This window comes from Phocoena sinus, chromosome 2 (genome assembly GCF_008692025.1).
Source record: "Phocoena sinus isolate mPhoSin1 chromosome 2, mPhoSin1.pri, whole genome shotgun sequence".
Classification (NCBI taxonomy): Eukaryota; Metazoa; Chordata; class Mammalia; order Artiodactyla; family Phocoenidae; genus Phocoena; species Phocoena sinus.
The window spans coordinates 46,282,658-46,303,955 of record NC_045764.1 but is presented as its reverse complement, the minus strand read 5'-3'; the positions used below and the strand labels follow the sequence as shown (position 1 = coordinate 46,303,955).

At 35.9% G+C, this 21,298-nt stretch overlaps 1 pseudogene; it reads right to left on the bottom strand.

The window, feature by feature from the left end:
* Window positions 1-4,064: 4,064 nt before the first annotated feature.
* Window positions 4,065-5,483, bottom strand: LOC116749306 (annotated as a pseudogene).
* Between the last annotated feature and the right edge of the window lie 15,815 nt (window positions 5,484-21,298).

Below are 21,298 nucleotides of genomic sequence, written 5' to 3'. Positions count from 1 at the left end.
CAAGCTTCATCTATGTTGTAGCACATATCCAGAGCTTCATTCCTTTTTATGACTAACATTCCATCGTCTGTATGTACTGCATTTTGTTTATCCTTTCATCAGTTGATAGACATTGGGGTTATTTCCACTTTGGGGTTATTATTAATAATGTTTTAAATTTTATTATTATTATTAATAGCAATTATTATTTATTATTAATATACTTTTGTATAATTTGTTATGTGAACATATGTTTTCATATCTCTTGGGAGTACACCTAGGAGTGGAATTTCTGGGTTATATGGTAACTAATTTAATATTTTGAGGAACTGGCAAACTGATTTCCAACATAGTTTCATAATTTTGCCTTCCCACCAACAATGGATGATATTTCAGTTTCTTCATATCTTTACTGAAACTTGTTATTGCCCGTCCTTTCTATTATGGTCATAATAGTGTGTGTGAAATGGTATTTTATTGTGGTTTTGATTTACATTTCCTTAATGACTAATGACATTGAGCATTTTCATTACTTACTAGCCATTTTTATATCTTCTTTTGGGAAATGTCATTTTAGAACTTTTGCACATGTTTTCATTGGGTTTTTAAAAACTTTTTCATTGTTGAGTTGTAATCGTTTTTTAAATATTCAGAAAATAGTTCTTTATCAGATACATGGTTTGCTAACACCATGATTTTCTAACATCAATAAATTCACTTTTCACTTATTTGGTGGTGCTCTTTGAAGCACATTTTAAATTTTGATAAAGTTCAATTTATCTATTTTTTCTTGTAATTTTGCTGTCATATCTAAGAAACTGTGGTCTAATTCAATGTCATGAAGAACTCTGCCTATGTTTTCTTCTCAGAGTTTTATAGTTTTATCATCTACATTTAGGCCTCCCTTTCATTTAGAGTGTACTTTTGTATATGGTAGGTGGTAAGGGTCCAGCTTCATTCTCTTGCATGGAGATATCCACTTGTCACAGCATCATTTGTTGAGAAGATTGTCTTTTCCCCATTCAGTTTTCTTGGAACCCTTGTCAAGAAATCAATCCCCCATAAGTGTAAAGACTTATTTCTGGACTTAATTCTATTTCAGTCATCTATATGTCTATTCTATGTCTGCACCACATTATTTGATTACTGTAGTTTTGTAGCAAGTTTTGAAATCAGGAAGTGTGAACCCTCCAACTTTGTTATTTTTCAAGATGTTTTTGGCTATTTTCAGTCTCTTGAGTTTCCAAGTGAATTTTGGAATTTTTCAGTTTCTGCAAAGAGGTCAAATGGTATGCTGATAGGGAGCACATTGATTTTTCAGAACAATTTGAAGAGTAATGACATTTTAACGCTACTAAGTGAACATGGGATGTCTTTCCATTTATTTAGAACATCTTCAATTTATTTCAATGATATTTTTCAGTTTTCAGTGTATTAGTGATGCACTTCTTTTAAAAAATTTATTTCTATGTATTTTATCATTTTATGGTCTTGTGGATAGAATTATTTCTTAAATTTATCTTTGAAATTGAATTTTTTATATTGTTCATATCCTGCAATTGTGTTTAACTCATTTATCAACTGCAATAGTTTTGTGGTGAGTTTGGTAGGATTTTATATACAAGATCATATCATCTGCAATTAGTGGTAGTTTTATATCTTCTTTTCCAATCTGGATGTTCTATTTCACTTTCTTGTCTAATTTTCCTATCTAGAATCTCCAGTACAATGTTGAATAGAAGATATGAGATTGAAATTCGTGTCTTGTTTTGATCTTAAGGGAATGCATGCAGTCTTTCACCATTAAATATGAAGTTAATTGTGGATTTTCCATTGCTGCTCTTTATAAGGTTAAGCAAGTTCCATTCTACTCCTAGGTTTGTTATGTATTTTATCATGAAAATGTGTTGAATATTATAAAATTTTTTCTGCATCTTTTGAGCTAATTATGTGAATTTTGTCCTTTATTTTATAATATGGAATGTATTAATTGACTTTAGTACGTTGAACCAGCCTTGAATTTCTGTAGCATATTCCATTTTGTTATGGTGTTTAAATCTTTATATATGCTGTGGGTAACAGTGGCCTTATAGAATGAGTTGGGAATTGTTTCTCATCTGTATTTTCTTTGGAAAGGTTTGTGAATGATTGTTGTTAATTCTTTTTTAATTGGTAGAATTCACTATTTGGTAGAATCTATGTGAGTGGGGTTTTCTTAGTGGAAAGAATTTTTGTTACTAATTCACTCTCTTTACTTGTTATAGGTTTATTTATATCTTCTATTTCTTCGTAAAGCAGCTTTAGTAGTTTGTATCTTTCTAGGAATTTGTTCATTTCTTCTAGATTTTGAGTTTGATGGCACATAATGGTTCATAATATTCCCTTATATTTTACTTTCTATATATGTCTTAGGTCATGTCCTTCTTTTATTCCTAATTGGAATTTTCTTTCTTTCTTAGTTAGGCTAGGTAATGGTTTGTCAATTCTGTTGATCTTTTCAAAAACCAACTTTTTATTTTGTTGATTTTCCTTATTGTTTTTCTTCTTTATTTTTCATTAATTTCTGCACTAATCTGTATTATTTCCTTCCTTCTGCTTGCTTTAGGTTTAATATTCTTTCCTTTTACTATTTTTTTCCCTAGTGGAAGGTTAAGTTATTAATCTAAGTTCTTTTTTAATATAAGTGTTTACAGCTGTACATTTTCTTCTAATGACTGCTTTAGCTATGTCTCATAAGTTTTGTGCTACCATTTTAATTCAGTTCAAAGTATTTTGTAATTTCCCCTTGAATTATAGGGGAAATTACAAAGAAGAATCCCACTGATTCTTCTTTGCCCATTTGTTACTTAGGAACATGTTTAATTTCCACATATTTCTAAATTATAAAGTGATTGCTCCAATGAGCTCCATTCCTATCCCCTCATCTCCACTGTATGGACATACAAATTACAAATGTATACACTATAAACATATCAACACAGTCTTATAAGGATTGCTTTATGCAGTTTTTAAAAATCAGAGAGGATTAGAAAAGTGTTACAAATGAAAATACACTGATACTGTCTTTTATATTTACCTATGTATTTACCTCAACCAGTGTTCTTTATTTCTTCATGTGTATTTAAGTTACTGTTTAATATCCTTTTATTTCAGCTTGAAGTTAAATGTTTTATTATTTCTTCTGGAGCAGACATGCTATCCATGAATTCTCTGATTTTATTTACTTGAGAATGTCTTAATTTCTTCCTCATTTTTCAAGGTTAATTTTGCCAGATGTAGAATTCTTAGTTGACAATCTTCTATTTCAGCACTTTAAACATGCCATCCCACTGCCTTCTGACCTTGCTGATCCCTAATGAAAAGTCAGATGTTATCTTACTAAAGATAGCTTGCAGATGATAAGTTGCTTTTCTCTTGTTACTTCCGCATTCTTTCATTATCTTGGTTTTCAGCAATTTGACTAAGATGTCTCTAAACATGGATCTCTTTGTGTTGATTCTACATAGAATTTATTGAGCTACTTAGATTACAGTATAATACTTTTTGGTCAAATTTGGGAAGTTTGCGACCATTCCATCTTCAGATAGTCTTTCTACACCTTTTTCTCTCTCCAGTCCTTCTGGGGCCTACATTAGCCATATGTTGGTATGCTTGATGGTGTCCCATTAGAACCAAAAGGCTCTGTTGTTTTTATTTATTCCTTTTTCATTTTCTTTCTCAGACTGGATAATCTCAATTGACCCTTATTCATGATAACTGATTCTTCCTTCTGTCAGTGTAATCTCTTGTTGAGCCCCCCTAGTGAATGTTTTATATTAATTGTTTTACTTTCCAACTGTAGAATTTCGACTTGGTTCATTTTTTGTTTTGTTTTGTTTTAATAAAGTTAAACAGTAAAACAAAAATTCACAAGCTGCCCTGTCCACCCCCACCTCCCTCCCCTACCCGCAGTCTTCAGTGCTGGCTCGCTTTCCTTCACCCGACTCACTCAGACACTGGGTATCTAATTGAAAGAATGAAACTGCTCTAAGTATGTGGATCATGATGAAGGGAGGAGGTGAACTGTGTCCACACTGGAGGTTAAACTGAGCAAGTCTGCATTTTCTGGGTTCTGGATGGTTTCCTTTCATTAGCCAAATTGAAAAAAAAAGTTCCCTGCACCAGATGCTTCAAAGCTGAAACCCCCAGGACCACCGAAGAATGTCTTGAAGATATTGTTTGCATGAAAATCACCCATATTCTTGCCCTCTTCATCCAGGTCTTGTTCACTGTCATAGCGAGTCTTTTTCTTGGGATCAGAGAGAATGGTAAAAGCTTCTCTGACTTCCTTGAACTTTTTCTCCTCCTCCTTCTGAACTTCAGCAATGACTCCACTGTGGTGATCGGGATGGTGCATCAAGGCCCGTTTCCGATAAGGCTTCTTGATCTCGTCCTCAGAGGCATTCTTGTCTACTCCAAGAATCTTGTAATAATCTTTCCTCTTACTCTTCTTCAGTTCCAGCTGTGCATTTTTTAGGAGCCGTTTGTGTTCTTTTGTTTTCTCCATCTGATATACTTTTTCATAGTCCCGTACTGCTTCTTCATAGTGTTCTGTGTCCATGTAACACTGACCTCTTCTCAAGTAGGCTTTTATATAAGTGTCATCAAGCTTCACTGCATTTGTGCAGTCTTCTATTGCATCATCTAGTTTCTTAAGCTTGGAATTAACCACACCCCAATGACAGTAGAGTTTAGCATTTGTTCTTATATTATTGGGGTCTATCCCCAGGGCTTCTGTGAACAGTTCACATGCTAGCTTGTAATTTCCTTCTTTAAATGCTTTATTCCCATCTTCTTTCTTTGCTTTAAGTGCTTTGGCATTTCTGCAAGTGACGCAGGCCTTCTCATGGTCAGGAGCCAACCTTAGAGCTTGGACAAAAAAACTGAACCACCTTCTCAGTACAGTCTTCATAATCAAGGCAAAGACTTCGAACATACAGAGCATCGGCATTGGTGGAATCCATTCATAAAATGTCACTGGTCACACACTGTGCTTCTGGATAATGACCCAGCATTGCTAAACATTCTGTTTTGAGGGTTTTAAAGTGATGGCAGGCAGGGGCATATTCTAGGACACGGTGCATGCAGAAAACAACCTTCCGAAAATCCCGCTTCTCAAAATCCGTTTCTGCTATTTTCTCATATTCTATGACTGCATTGGCATTCTTGAACTCCTGTTGTGCCTGAGCATTTTTTTGACCCAGTTCTAGGGCTCTCTGGAAACTATGACATGCCACCGTAGCATTCCCTAGAGATAGGTGGCATTTGTCCTCTCGTAGATGTCCCTCACTGACTGCTGTGCATCTCCAAGAGCTTCCCAGAACTTTCTGAGCATCATTAAGGTGGCTGCTCGATTCCTGTAATAGCTAGCATTTTTAGGACACATATCTCTTTGCTTCCTTGTCATATAGCAGCTCTGGTTCAGTTGCCACCGTTACCACATTGCACTCCAGGGCATCTGCCATCTTACCTCTGGGACCCTCTACCTGGTTCTTTTTTACACTTCCTGTCTTTTTACTGATATTCCTTTTATTGGTGACACATATTTCTCATTTTTATATAAGTTTTCCTTTAGTTCTTTGCATGTATTTATGATAACTGATTTAAATTCGAGTAAGTTTAATATCTTACTAGAATTCTCAGGGTCAGTTCCTATTGACTGCTTGTTTTTCCCATTGCCTGTGTATGGGTTATACTTTCCTGTTTTTTGGGGTATCTTATAAGTTTTTATTGATTATCTAGACATTTAGAATAATGTACTGTGGCACCTTTAGCAATCCAATTCTCTCTTCCACTAGGGTTTGTTGTCATTGTTATTTGTTTTATTGTTATTGTCATTTAGTATTTTTTTGACTATTTCTTTAAAGTGTGTATTATTTGTTATGTGGCAATTGATGTGTGCTCAGTTATCTTAGTTGTAAGCTAACAAATAGAGATTTTCTTAAATGTCGTGAACCAGTGAGTCTACCAACATTTGCTGAGAGGCTCTGATGAGCATGTCTTTAATGTTTTGACAAGCAGTCTACCTCTCTGTCTTAGCCTTCACTTCCTGATTATGCGGAGCCTGACAAAGCCCTAAGTTTTACCTCTGACTGGTGTCACTACCTCAGGCAACTGTTATGTTAAACAATTGTTGTTGATTCTTTTCAGCAAATACCATACAGGTTAGGGCTGTTGACAGAGAGTGAGTTCTGAGTTGGGTCAAGTAAAAACAAGTACTGAAACTGGACTTTTCATCATGCTGCAAGCAAGTCAAAGGGTGACAGTTCTCTGGGGCTTTTTAGGAAGCTCCAAACTATTCTGGCTCCTCCGGTGGCTGCTAGACTACTTGATTTCACAGTTACTATAGTTGTGAGACTATTGCTTTTCAAAGCTCCCATGGAGCTGGGGAGAGAGTGATCGGATTATGGCAAGCTAAAAGACTGCAGGGCTCACTGTTTTGACTAAAATTTAGTTGTTTTTTCTTGAATAAACATTTCATGGATTTTTCAAGCCTTTAATTCATTTGCAGAGTTTATATAGCTTTTATAGGGGAGAGGATTTTCAGAAGTCTTTACTCAGACATTTGGAAATCAAGCCCCTCTGCTTCACTTTTGATGATCAAAACAAATAGTTTCCATTTGTATAGTATGCTTGTTTTTACAAAGGACCCTCATGTATTACCTCTTTTTCTTTTTAAATTTTGATTTGTGAAATATTTTAAACATAAAATGTAGGGAAAACAATTTATAGTGTATTCTTGTACTCACTATCCATATTTAACAGATGAAATATTTTGCCATATTTGCTTCATTTTTCTCTTTTTATTTTGAAAGAAAGAAATATGTTGATTATTTTTCCTTCTTACCCTCTAAAGAAGTTACTTCTCTTTCGAGGTTCACATTTGTTAATGCTAATCATATTTGCAAACTTTGGTACATCAATGCATAAAAATACATGTGTATTTATCTATATCTGTATACTGTCTTGTGTGTTCTTTAAATGATAGCTTACTTTTATACATTTCTTTTTGAAACTAGCATTTCTTTATCATTTTGACATTTATCCATGCTGATGCATATAAATCTATAGTTTAACAGAATAGTACTTCATTAAATTATCAAATATACTCTATTTATTCAGTCTTATACCGATGACACTTCAGGACAGTTGTGAGTGGTATGAGCTCTGAAGCCAGAAATCCTGGGCTCTAATCCCTTTTGGGTTACTTTTATTTGTAATTTGGGGAAAATTATTTAACTGCAGTGCCTTGATTTACTCATATGGGTATAACAATAGTACCTACCACATAATTTTTAGGATTAAATTACATAGTACAAATGAAAGTCTTAAAAGAGTTCTTGGGAAACAGTAATGCCTTGGCAAGAATTAGTTCCTATTATAAACAATGTTGCAGGAAACACCCTCATACATATCTCATGAAATTTCTGGATAATAAAATATGCAATGTCCAGCTCAAAAGAGTGGTAGCAAGGTGCATTTCCACTAGCTTTTCCCAAATTCTAATCATATATTGATGGAATCAGACAACCAGCCTGGGTCAAGGTATTTGACATGCATATATTCAACAAAAAAATCAGTGTCCAGAACGCACATTTACTGAAACCTTCTGTAAGTTTACAAGAAAAAATATTCCCATTAAAAAATGGGAAAATAAATGTGAATAGAAAATTCACTGGAAAAGAAACTCCCATGACCAATAGAGTCAGAGAGGTTAATTGACTAACTGGTAGTTAGAAACCTTGTAAGTAAGTGATCCAAAGTAGCTTTAATGCACATTTCCCAAGTCCACACGCAGACTTACTCCACTACTCCACTTTTTTTCCAATTAATCCTCCAATTACTGAATCTCTGCTTCTCTAAGCGATGTGTAACAGCAGCGTGTTCCTCCTGCTTTTGGAGTGTCCTTTTATTTAAACAAAAACATTTTTTCTAGGAAGATTTCTCTAAGCTGAAATTAGCTAGAGCAACTTGGAACACATGGTGTGTTATCTACGGATGTGTGCATGCGTTTAGAAAATCTGTGTAGTTGTTTCTACAAATGTATGAATGTAACAGGTGTCCAAGCACACATGTGTTTTTCATAGCTACTGCTTGCAAAAGAGTTGATGGAAGCGATCTCCTTTCAGAATAGCAACAGAGCTAACACAGCTATTCACTACAATTCATATTTACCGAAATGAAACAGGAATTTGGCAACTTGAAGTGGAGTTACCAGAGGTTGGTATGCTCATGGTCTTCTAAAATATATGAGGGAAAAACATTTCCTATCCAATCTTTGACATTCTATGTTCCAAAAGATTTTTTATTTTAACCCCAGTCTTAATAGCCCTTCAGTATCAAAATTAAGTGTGTTTTCCTCTAAAAGACCAGTGAAACTTAAGGTTGCCCTGGGGTCTCGGTAGCCAGTGCATCTTCTATAAGTGTCTTGATTGCAGTCTGTAGAGAGGAGTGCTGGGAAAGATGTGCTTGACCAAGGATATACATTACAGTCCAATTAATGTGAAGATCACTACATGAGTCTTTAACTTTATCTAGTAACTGTTGTAATCTCTAATGGAGACCATAGAGAGAGCAGAGGGACATTTAGAATCCACTCTCTCTGCCAGGCACTAAGGGGAATGGCTTTGGTTGTATACCGTTGTATACACCAGGGCAGCTTCTCTCAAATTTTCTGTCCCCCAAATGCCTCTCTTACTCTTACCATCTTAATTAAGAATTATAAACAAAAGCCAGAACCTTCAAGGTACATGTGAATATGGGCATTACCAAGTATAGCAGTAGTTCCTAGCAAGGGCTCTGGAGTGAGAGACTTTGGTGAGAATTTCAGGCTATTTGAGTTGGGTTATTAAAACCCTCTAAGCCTCAGGTTCATCAGTCAATAACGGGAATGAGAATTGCATCCCTTTCATAAAATTATTAGAATGATTAAATAGCCTCTGGGTTTAAAGAATCCTGAGTCCTAAGCAATTTGTACACATTTGCTTTTATTACACTGTTATTGAATATTAAAGAAAAATAAAGCTCTGAGTGTGTCCCAAAGTCAGGACATCCAAGGTAACTCACCATGGTTATTCATTGTGTGGTCTTCTAATGTCAGCTTTTTAGTCGTTTTCTTTGCTGCCTTGATTCCTTTGTGGTCATTGAGCATTTTCTAGGCCCACTTGAGCTCAACTCTCTCTCTGTGATAAAAGCTTTAGTATAGGAATTTTTTGACTTCCACCATGGAAGGACTGGCCTGTTCAACCCTTCTCTTGTGAGTGCTACTTGTCAATACTGCCTTCTATCAGTGTTTCCTCATGTCTCCCTTTCTTAAAGGTTTACCTCTGGTTTCTTCATGCCTCTGTCTCACAGATCCTCTCTGAGCTTTTTAAACACCCCCACTGGATACATATCAGATTCTACTGAGAATAGGGGGAGAATGTCTACTACCTTATACCAGAGGACTTAGTCAATTTCCTTTCTCGATATCTCACCCTTTGAGAACAGGGTCTTCCTTTCTCTGATACCTTCAAGGTCAAAAGTGGAATAGAAGATTTGAACCAGCCTCCATATCATGAATTACAGGATATTATACACTCTCTATTTCTCACTATAGCACAGATATATATACATACATGTATACCTATGTTCTGGTACTAAGGAGACTATTCAGTGGGCTGCCACACCTAGACATTTTAGCTAAATTTGGAGCAGTGCCTAAAAAGAATTAATATTATGCTGACCAAAAATCAGGTGTGTTTGTTCAAAATCTTTTTATGTCAGGTTTATCATTATTGCAACTCTATACTTTAATTAATGAATATGTAAATGGATGAAATATGAGCGTGAGTTGTTGCTACTATAAAAATTAAATTGATAGTTTGGGAGAGACAAGATAAAAGAAAATTACTGTCTTAGTCATTGTCTTCAGGCTACTATGACAAAAATCCCACAGACTGGGTGGCTTAAACAGCAAACATTTATTCCTCACAGTTCTGGAGGCTGGGAAATCCACAATCAAGGTGCTGGACAATTTGGTTCTTGTGAGAGCCTTCTTCTTAATTTGCAGATGGTTGCCTTCTTGTAATCTCTTCACATGATGACAAAAGAGAGGTCTATTCTTTTTCTCTTCTTATAAGGACACGAATCCCATCATGAGTGCTTCAACCTAATTACCTCCCGAAGGCCCCACCTCTAGTACCATGATATTAGGGTTAGGGCTTCAATATATGAATCTGAGAGGGTTACAAACACACAGTTCATAACAATCATCAAAAATATTTGTCACTGGGGCTTCTCTGGTGGTGCAGTCGTTGAGAGTCCACCTGCCAATACAGGGGACACGGGTTCGCTTCCCGGTCCGGGAAGATCCCACATGCCACGGAGTGGTTAGGCCTGTGAACCATGGCCATTGACCCTGCACGTCCGGAGCCTGTGCTCCACAACGGGAGAGGCCACAACAGTGAGAGGCCCGCATACCGCAAAAAAAAAAAAAAAAAAAAAAAAAAAAAAAAAAAAAAAATTTGTTGGGAATTAAGTATGGGTGATAAAACTAATGTGAAATAACAGCAAAAACCATGTAAGACAGTGCGATTAACTTGCTGAGCAAGTGCCATGTTACTGCACTTGCTACACACCATTTTAAAGAATTGAAGATCATTGCTGATATATTATAGATGTGGCTTGTGATCTTCATGAATTGGGTAATTTCCATAATTTAAAATAAATAAAGTATTTAAATTGTGCATACTTATTTTTAGGATTATTTGTTTTAAATAACTTTTAAAAAGTCTTAACCCTGTAGTCAGAGAAAAGACGTGTATAAAGTTCAGAAATAGTTTAGAACTTTGAGGGGCATTCTAGGGTATGACCCCCATCAGGATAGATCCTCCTGTGCTATCTCCCCTGTCTTCCCCACTAAGCCAAAAGACCATGTCAGAGGAGAGAGCTATAAGGTTCAGAGACATAAACCAAAGAAAATATTTGTTATGTCATCATTCTCCATTTTGTTAGAACTAAACAAAGAACCAAAAATAAAAGGCAATAAAATTACATGAAAAATAGCCTTTATTTACATTTGTTTAGTGTTCAAGGTAAAAGGTGACCTGTGAAGATTCCAAAGAGGCCCTCTGATATACTTTCAAGGACTTTACTGAGCGTCAAAACCAAGGATGACCCTGATCTTTTACTATGTGAAACTTTCTTTTGCAATTCATGAAACTCAGAAACAGAAAACCAAAGAACAGAGGCAAAGAAGATGGGGTGAAACACCAGGAGAAACTAGGAGAAACAAAAAGTAAAGGAAGTCAAGAGAACAGAGCAGAATTTTCTGAGGGGAAACACTCTTAGTACACATGTGTATTTATAAATTCACAAATAAATAATTATGAAGCTAACATTGAATGGGAGTTTACCATATGCTGTCTTATAATTTCTTGCTGTATAAGAAATTATTTCCTTGAGTGAAAGAAGAAGGTTTACCTTTAATTCATGTGTTTCTGAAAGCCTACCTCATCCATGACAAGGAGTAGACTTATGTTAACTGTATCAATCAAGGTAAAAATTTCATAAATTGCAAAAGAAATTTTGGCTTGGTAAAGGATCAGGGATACTCTGGGCTTGACACTCTGTAAAGTCCTTGAAAGTGTATCAGAGGGCTTCTTTGGAATCTTCACAGGATCACCTCCTACCTCAAACAAATAAAGCAAATAATGGTAAATAAAGCCTAAGTAAATAAAGGCTATTTCTTATGTAACTTCACTGCTTTTTTTTAAAGTTCTTTAAGACTATAACAAAATAGAGAATGATGACTTAACAAATATGAAATATTTTTTTATATTCTCTAATACATCATGAATTGATAAAGTAAATGTATGTATAATGTTAAAAATGAAAAAGTAACTTCATCATACTGTTTACAATGAAAAATTACAAATATAAATAATTTAGGGTCCATATGGATTAAAGGTGATTTATATAAATTGCTTGACATATAGAAGGTGCTCCATAATGTTAAGTATTATTATTGCAAGGGTTTTGCAAGCTTCGTTTTATTCTCTTGGGAGACGTACACATATTTTTTGTATTATTTATATGGAAAAATATTTTCCCAGTTCCAAGTGTCCAATTTATAAATGAATTTTTAGGCTAACACATTTGAATATTGTACATTATCTTCACTAATAGATATAGAAGCTCAACCTGATAATGGTAGGAGGAAAAACAATGCCAGGGTCTCACTATTTACATCATCCTTTTGTTTCTGCCTGTTCCCAAGGTGGCCCAAATTTGAAAGTTGAGAGAAATGTTGTCAATTCTATGTTGACCAAAAGAGAAAGTTTCTTCCAAATCATTTTATTTAAAAGGTGCCTGGAAGTTATGAGTGCAAATAAGAAAGACCAAAAGAAAATAACAGTAAAAAATGATCTCCACAATTTTGTATTTAGAAATAAAAATATTTAACCAGACAAATGCTTAAAGATGAAATCATGTTAACATTTATTGTAATTTTTTTAAAATAGCAAAACAAATTTAAATGCCCAGCTCTGGGGGGACAAGTAAGTCTGATGGTGGTACGTGTGTATAATCTAATACTCAGCAGCTGTTAAAATGATAGAAAATTGCTATTTCCTACTATTTCCTATTTCTTGCAATTGCCACGTGATTATGCTAATTTATAAGCTGAGTGTGCATGTGTGTGTGTGTGTGTGTGTGTGCATCTAGAAAGCCAAAGACAAAATGTTCACAGTCATCAGTTCCTGATATTTAGATATTTTGTGACTCCCAAAAGAAATTAATTTTTCTACCAATATTTTCTGTTTTCTATATTGATCCTCTAAACTACAATTACAAAAGGAGTTTCATGGTTATGCTTTATTTCTCATTGGTGTATGTTTTCTTTTTCCTGGGGTTCTTAGAAACATTAATCTAAGGAAAAATCTAGAAGATGAGCCAAGGTATAGTTTCATAACTAATTTCTAGGCCCTGACAGAGAGCCTCCTTCCACATAGCTGTCAGCAAATCAAACTCTCCACTGATGATAATGTATTAAATAAAAGCTGCTTTTTAAAATTACAACTACAGCATAAAAGAAAAGATGGGTTTCATATGGATTTTTAATTTTTTTCCAGATCATTTCCAAACTTTCTTGTGAATTTCTTGCACCAAAAGAGCCTAGCTCAATTTCAAGTACCCCAACACTATCCCGTGCACCCCACCTCGGGAGCACACAGCTCATCTCAGCCGTCAGGACTGGTTTCCCAGGGAACTGTGGGATCTCTGATCCCTGCCTGAAGACCATAGGACACCACCCTAAGCTGCCCAGAAACGCTGGGAATGTAAATGGGAGTCTGACCCAGACAGGTGCTCTGCCTCTATGGGTTCTGCTCCCTCTCATTAGGCTCCAGAATAGTCTGTGGAAAGTCCCCTTGTCCTCTGCTCCAGCTTGGGTATGCCATCTGCCCTCCTCTGAGACTTGGTGGCCCCAACCAGATTTAGATGCATTAATACCATGTGCTGTTAATGCCTGGTGTCTGAAGGACACACTGCTCATCTCTCCCCAGCCCTGCTTTGTTATCTCTGACAACCACTCAAGGCTGGAAGAGACCTTATGTCACTTACACTCAGAGCCAGCCCAGCAGCTAAGTATGTTCTCACTGGGGACATCAATCTCCGATGCCAAAGTCTGTAGATTTGCATTGCAAATAGCCTACTGTGGTGACATTTCACCACTAGGAGCAGAACCTGAGGCATCCTCCCTGGCTAGAACCATAGAGGGAGAAACCCACTTTGTAGTCAAATTAAGTGAGGAAGAAAGGCAAGAAGCAGATGGGAAGAAATTGGACCACTTTCCTTTATTTTAAACTGAAGTATAGTTGATTTACAATTTGTGTTAGTTTCAGGTGTCCAGCAAGACAGGAACACAACCACACCCATATATATATATTTAGTATATATACTTAGAGTGTGTGTATGTATGTGTGTGTGTATATATATATATATATATATATATATATATATATACTTTCTCAGATTCTTTTCCCTTATAGGTTAGTACAAAATATTGAGTATAATTCTCTGTGTTATATAGTAGGTCTTTTTTGGTTATCTCTCTTATATACAGTAATGTGTATATATTAAGCCCAAACTCCAATTTATCCCTTCCCCCACCTTTCTCCTTTGGTAACCATATGGAATCTTAAAAAAAAATGATACAAATGAACTTATATACAAAATAGAAATGGACCGCTTGCCTTCTGAATGACACAAAGAATATTGATTTTTTAAATTTTGGGGTCCTCGTTCTTTTCAGATCATGAGCTGTTTCTTCCAGGACTTAGACGAGCCCTAAGAATCCCATTTCCCACCCTACCTGACACCTGATGCCCTACGCATGGCCTGTGAATGGCCTTTCCCTGACCCATGTCTTCTGGAAAGCTATTTCTTGGTTTGTTTTCTTCAGTTCTTATGTGTCATTCAGATCTCATACTACTTTGATTCTCTAGCATTTTCCATCTTTAACAAGGACTCATCTTTGAGAATTAAATAGGTTAGTGTATCAAAAAGACTTTGCACTTGATGCATCTTAGCTATTACTGTATTGTTATTTGGGATAATTACTCTTCCAGGGTGTTGTATTGAAAAACCTCACTTTGACATCAGAAAAATCTAGGCACTGATGTTAGCTCTACTGCTTTCTAATTTTATGACTTCAGACCAATTTCTTAGCTTCTCCAACAGGACTACACATACATAAAGTGGGGATAATAAGAACACTTACCTTCTAATGTTGTAAGAATTAAATGGGATAATGATTCTGAGCATAGAGGTTTAGCCCAATGATTGGCAAATGATAAGGCCTGATTAAGAATTGGATAGTACTGTTATGTAATTATACACTGAGCTGCTAGCCAGAGTCATAGTTGTGGATGTGGAGTAAGATGGGCCTGGTTTGGATTCCAGACCTGCCACTAACTTGTTGTTTATGTCTGAGAAATTTATTTAAACCTTCAGAAGCTAAATTTTTCATCTGAAAAGTACAGACATTAAATCATACTTGATAGTCATTTTGAATATTAAATGAGATATATGGGTTTGGCAGCTAGTAACATTTATTATTCATTCTTATATTACACAAAATAGTACAAACTGTTCTATAGTTTGGGTACCAGCTGCAGTTTACCCATTTTTTTCTTATTAGAGCTCTTGTCCTATTAGAGTTGTTGTAACACTGTGATCCAGGAACCTATCAGAATCCCTGACATCCTTTTAGGGATTTGTGAGTCCAATATTATTTTTCATAAGACTAAAACATGATTTGCCTTTTCCACTCTCCTTTCCTCAAAATCGTACAGTGGCATTTTCCAGAAGCTACAGGATATGGGATGACATCAACACTCTGATGGTAATATGTGATACAGTCTTTTAAAAATAAATTTCATGAATAAATATTTTAAGCTTTTTTCCCTTCTAATTCCTAATATAGAGAATATTGAAGGATATAATCCATACTAACAAAATCTCTTGGAGGCCCCTCACTAATTTTTAAGAGTGTAAAAGTGTTCTGAAACTAAATTTTTGAAAATCCCTGTCGGGGGCGTGAGCCACGGCTAGCAGCACGGGCACCAGAAATAGGCATGAGATAATAAGGCTGCTGCTTTAACCACCAAGAATACTGCGGGCAAGCACAGGTCACTATCCACACCTCCCCTCTCAGGAGCCTGTGCAGTCCACCACTGCCAGGGTCCCATGATCCAGGGACAGGGAGAACACACAGTGCACCTCAGGCTGGTGCAATGTCAAGCTGGCCTCTGCTGCCCCAGGCTCACCTGCATTCCGTACCACACCCTGCCCCCAGCTTGAGTGAGCCAGAGAACCCTAATCAGCTTCTACTTTAACCCCATCCTATCTGGGTGAAGAACAGATGCCCTCAGGCGACCTACACACAGAGGTGGGGCCAAATTCAAAGCTGAACCCCAGGATCTGTGTGAACAAAGAAGAGAAAGGGAAATTTCTCCCAGCAGCCTCAGGAGCGGTGGATTAAAACTCCATGATCAATTGGATGTACCCTGCATCTGTGGAATACCTGAATAGAAAATGAATCATCCTAAATTTCAGGCAGTGGACTTTGGGAGCAACTATAGACTTGGGGTTTGCTTTCTGCATCTAATTTATTTCTGGTTTTATGTTTATATTAGTTTACTATTTAGAGCTTATTATCAGTCGTAGCTTTGTTTATTGATTTGGTTTCTCTCTTCCTTTTTTTAAAAAAAATATATATATACTTTTATTCCTTTTTCTCTTTGTGTGTGTGTGTATGTGTATGCTATGTTGTGTGATTTTGTCTGTATAGCTTTGCTTTTACCATTTGTCCTAGGATTCTGTTTGTTTTTTTTGCTTTTTTTTTTTTTTGGAGAGTTTTTAGTGCTTGTTAGCATTGGTGGATTTGTTCTTTAGTTTGGTAGATCTCTTATTTCTTTCTCTCTTTCTTTTCTTTTTATTACTTTTTTATTTTTAATATTTTTTTCTGTTTTAATAAATTTTATTTATTTATTTATTATTTCTTTCTTTATTTCTCCCTTTTCTTCTGAGCTGTGTGGCTGACAGGGTCTTGGTGCTCTGGCCGGGTGTCAGGCCTCACCCTTTGAGGTGGGAGAGCTGAATTCAGGACATTGGAACACCAGAGACCTCCCAGCCCCATGTAATATCAAACAGCAAAAGAGCTCCTAGAGATCTCCATCTCAGCGCTAAGACCCAGCTCCACTCAATGACCAGAGAGATACAGTGTTGGACAACTTACGCAAAACAACCAGCAAGACAGGAACACAACCACACCCATTAGCAGAGAGGCTGTCTAAAATAATAATAAATTCACAGAAACCCCATAACACACCAATGAACATGGTCTTTCCCACCAAAAATACAAGATCCAGCATCATAAACCAGAACACAGGCACAAGTCACCTCCACCAGGAAGCCTATACAAGCCACTGAACCAAACTTACTCACTGGGAGCAGGCACCAAAAAACAACGGGAACTACAAACTTGCAGCCTGCAAAAAGGAGACCCCAAACATACACAGCAGATGAATGAGCAAGGTAAAAACCCACAAGGCCAAACAAATGAAGAGGAAATAGGCAGTCGATCTGAAAAAGAATTCATAGTAATGATGGTAAAGGTGATCCAAAATCTTGGAAATAGAATGGAGAAAATAAAAGAAACATATAACAGGGTTTTAGAAGAACTAAAGAGCAAACAAACAGTGATGAAAAACAGAATAAATGAAATCAAAAATTCTCCAGAAAGAATCAATAGCAGAATAACTGAGAGAGAACAGACAAGTGACCCGGAAGATAAAATAGTGAAATAACTACCGCAGAGCAGAATAAAGAAAAAAGACTGAAAAGGATTGAGTACAATCTCAGAGACCTCTGTGACAACATAAAACACACCAACATTCAAATTATAGGTGTCCCAGAAGAAGATAAAAAGAAAATAACTGAGAAAATACTCGAAGAGATTATAGTTGAAAACTTCCCTAATATGGGAAAGGAAATAGTCAATCAAGTCCAGAAGTGCAGAGAGTCCCATACAGGATAAATACAAGGAGAAACACACCAAGACACCTATTAATCAAATTATCAAAAAATAAACAGAAAGAAAAAAATATAAAAAGCAACAAGGGAAAAGCAACAATTAACATACAAGAGAATCCCCATAAGGTTAACAGCTGATCTTTCAGCAGAAATACTGAAAGCCAGAACAGAGTGACAGGACATTTTTAAAGAGACCAAAGGGAAAAACCTACAACCAAGATTACTCTACCAAGCAAGGATCTCATTCAGATTTGACAGAGAAATTAAAACCTTTACAGACAAGCAAAAGCTAAGAGAATTCAGTACCACCAAACCAGCTTCACAACAAATGCAAGAGGAACTTTTCTAGACAGGAAACAAGAGACAAGGGAAAGACTTAAAATAGCAAACACAGAACAATTAAAAAATGGGAATAAGGACAAACATATCAATAGCTCCCTCAAATGTAAATAGATGAAATGCTCCAACCAAAAGTCATAGAATGGCTGAATGGATAAAAAAAAAAAGACCTGTTTATATGTGGTCTTCAGGAGACCGACTTCAGACCTAGGGACACATACAGACTGAAAGTGAGGGGATGGAAAAAGATACTGCATGCAACTGGAAATCAAAAGAAAGCTGGAGTAGTAATTCTCATATCAGACAAAAGAGACTTTAAAATAAAGACTATTATAAGAGACAAAGAAGGGCAGTATCTAATGATCAAGGGATCAATCCAAGAAGAAGATATAACAATTGTAAATATTTATGCACCCAATATTGGAGCACCTCAATACATAAGGCAAGTACTAATAGCCATAAAAGGGGAAATCCACTGTAACACAATCATAGTAGGGGACTTTAACACCCCACTGTCCCCAATGGACAGATCATCCAAAATGAAAATAAATAAGGAAACACAAGCTTAAAATGACACATTAAACAAGATGGACTTAATTGATATTACAGGACATTCCATCCAAAAACAGCAGATTACACTTTCTTCTCAAGTGCTCATGGAACATTCTCCAGGATAGATCATATCTTGAGTCACAAATAAAGCACTGGTAAATTTAAGAAAATTGACATCATATCAAGTATCTCTTCTGAACAAAACACTGTGAGACTAGATATCAAATACAGGAAAAAAATCTGTAAAAAATACACACACGGAAGTGACACAATACACTACTAAATAACCAAGAGATCACTGAAGAAATGAAAGAGGAACTCAAAAATACCTAGAAATAAAAGACAATGAAAACACGACAACCTAAAACCTGTGGGATGCAGCAAAAGCAGTTCTAAGTGGGAAGTATATAGCAATATAATCCTACATCAAGAAACAAGAAACATCTCAAATAAACAACCTAACCTTATACCTAAAGCAATTAGAGAAAGAAGAACAAAAAACCCCAAAGTTAGCAGAAGGAAAGAAATCATAAAGATCAGAGCAGACATAAATGAAAAAGAAATGAAGGAAATGAAAGCAAGGAACAATAAAACTAAAAGCTGGTTCTTTGAGAACATAAACATAATTGATTAACCATTAGCCAGATTCATTAAGAAAAAAGGGAGAAGACTCAAATCAATAGAATTAGATATGAAAAAGGAGAAGTAACAACTGACACTGCATAAATACAAAGGATCATGAGCGATTACTACAAGCAGCTATATGTCAATAAAATGGACAACCTGGGAAACTTCTGAGACTGAACAAGGAAATGATAGAAAATATAAACAGAACAATCAAAAGCACTGACATTGAAACTGTGATTGATTAAAAGCTACTAACAAACAAAAGTCCAGGACCACATAGCTTCACAGGTGAATTCTATCAAACATTTAGAGAAGAGCTAACACCAATCTTTCTCAAACTCTTCCAAAATATAGCAGAGGGAGGAACACTACCAACCCATTCTATGAGGCCACCATCATCCTGATACCAAAACCAGACAAAGATGTCACAATGAAAGAAAACTACAGGCCAATATCACAGATGGACATAGATGCAAAAACCCTCAACAAAATACTAGCAAACAGAGTCCAATAGCACATTAAAAGGATCATACACCATGATCAAGTAGGGTTTATACCAGGAATTCAAGAATTCTTCAATATACGCAAATTAAACAATGTGATACTCGATATTAACAAATTGGAGGAGAAAAACCATATGACCATCTCAATAGATGCAGAAAAGCTTTCAACAAATCTCAACACACATTTATGATAAAAAACCTCCAGAAGTTGGGCATAAAGGCAGCTTAACTCAACATAATAAAGGCCATATATGACAAACCCACAGCCAACGTTGTTCTCAATATTTAAAATCTGAAACCATTTCCATTAAGATCAGGAACAATACAAAGTAGTCCACTCTCAGCACTATTATTCAACACAGTTTTGGAAGTTTTAGCCACAGCAATCAGAGAAGAAAAAGAAATAAAAGGACTTCAAATCAGAAAAGAAGAAGTAAAACTGTCAAAGTGTGCATGATACTATACATAGAGAATCCTAAAGACACTACCAGAAAACTACTAGAGCTAATCAATGAATTTGTTAAGTAGCAGGATAGAAAACTAGTGCACAGAAATCTCTTGCACTCTGCCGATACACTAATGATGAAAAATCTGAAAGAGAAATTAAGGAAACACTCCCATTTACCACTGCAACTGAAAGAATTAAATACCTAGGAATAAACTTACCTAAGGAGACAAAAGACCTGTATGAAGAAAACTATAAGACACTGATGAAAGAAATTAAAGATGATACAAACAGATGGAGAGATATACCATGTTCTTGAATTGGAAGAATCAACCTCGTGAAAATGACTAAACTACCCAAAGCAATCTGCAGATTCAATGCAATCCCTATCAAACAACCAGTGGCATTTTTCACAGAACTAGAACAAAATAATTCATAATTTGCATGAAAACACAAAAGACTCCGAATAGCCAAAGCAATCTTGAGAAAGAAAAACAGAGCTGGAGGAATCATGCTCCCAGACTTCAGACTATACTACAAAGATACAGTCATCAAGGCAGTATGGTACTGACACAAAAACAGAAATATAGATCAATGGAACAGGATAGAAAGCCCAGAGATAAACCCACGCACATATGGTCACCTTATCTTTGATAAAGGAAGCAAGAATATACAGTGGAGAAAAGACAGCCTCTTCAATAAGTGGTGCTGGGAAAACTGGACAGCTAAATGTAAAAGAATGAAATTAGAACACTCCCTAACACCATACACAAAAATAAACTCAACTGGATTAAAGACCTAAATGTAAGGCCAGAAACTATAAAATTCTTAGAGGAAAACATAGGCAGAACACTACATGACATAAATCAAAGCAAGATCCTTTTTGACCCACCTCCTAGACAAATGGAAATAAAAATAAACCAATGGGACCTAATGAAACTTAAAATCTTTTGCATTGAAAATGAAAACATAAACAAGACGAAAAGACAAACCTCAGAATGGGAGAAAATATTTGCAAATGAAGCAAGTGACAAAGGACTAATCTCCAAAATATACAAGCAGCTCAATATCAAAAAACAAACAACTCAATCCAAAAATGGGCAGAAGACCTAAATAGACATTTCTCCAAAGAAGATATACAGATTGCCAACAAACACATGAAAGGATGTGCAATATAACTAATCATTAGAGAAATGCAAATCAAAACTACAATGTGGTATCCCCTCACACCAGTCAG